This window comes from Halyomorpha halys, unplaced genomic scaffold (genome assembly GCF_000696795.3).
Source record: "Halyomorpha halys isolate HHAL.00 unplaced genomic scaffold, Hhal_1.1 Scaffold1739.1, whole genome shotgun sequence".
NCBI classification, from domain to species: domain Eukaryota; kingdom Metazoa; phylum Arthropoda; class Insecta; order Hemiptera; family Pentatomidae; genus Halyomorpha; species Halyomorpha halys.
In genome coordinates, this window is record NW_027111325.1 from 93,000 (window position 1) to 93,522 (window position 523).

General features: G+C 32.7%; 1 long non-coding RNA gene across 1 annotated transcript in view; it reads right to left on the reverse strand.

The window, feature by feature from the left end:
- LOC106690481 (uncharacterized) overlaps nt 1–515 on the reverse strand; it is an 816-nt gene extending 301 nt beyond the window's left edge. Inside the window, exon 1 of the long non-coding RNA XR_001344618.2 lies at nt 109–515. This is a non-coding gene — a long non-coding RNA (uncharacterized lncRNA). The remainder of the gene's footprint in view (nt 1–108) is intronic.
- Between the last annotated feature and the right edge of the window lie 8 nt (nt 516–523).

Consider the following 523-nt stretch of genomic DNA (forward strand, 5'->3'; position numbering starts at 1 on the left):
AACACGCAGGCGATGGCGAGGGCGAAGAAGAACTAGCAAACAAAGAATGATTCACAAAAACAGCTTTCAACAGAGTAGAGATTTAGTAAACATAAAACTAATACTTACAAGGAATTTGATGGAGACCATTTTGCTAAGTATCTGTTCACTACTGCAGTAGAACTGATGCTTATTAAGGAACACGCCAAGTCTTTTATACGAAAAGACACAAGGTCTGCAGGCGGAGCATAAACAGACACACCCTTCTGTGACAAGTAGATTCAAGGTCATGGGTTACTAAAAGCACTTAAAGTTAGTTGAGATTATGAGAGATCTCTGTTGTTTTCCTAAAGAATAATTTGAATATATTTGTGGCCTTGTACTGAAATATTTTAAGATAATACTAAATGGATTGGGTAAAATCCGATGAAAAATAAGATACCTTCAGTCCTTATTATTTGTTATATTTTTAAAGCTTAGTACAATTTTTATGACTTGTTGAATGTTTGTATTAATTTGTTGTATAATTTATGTTTGTATTAAT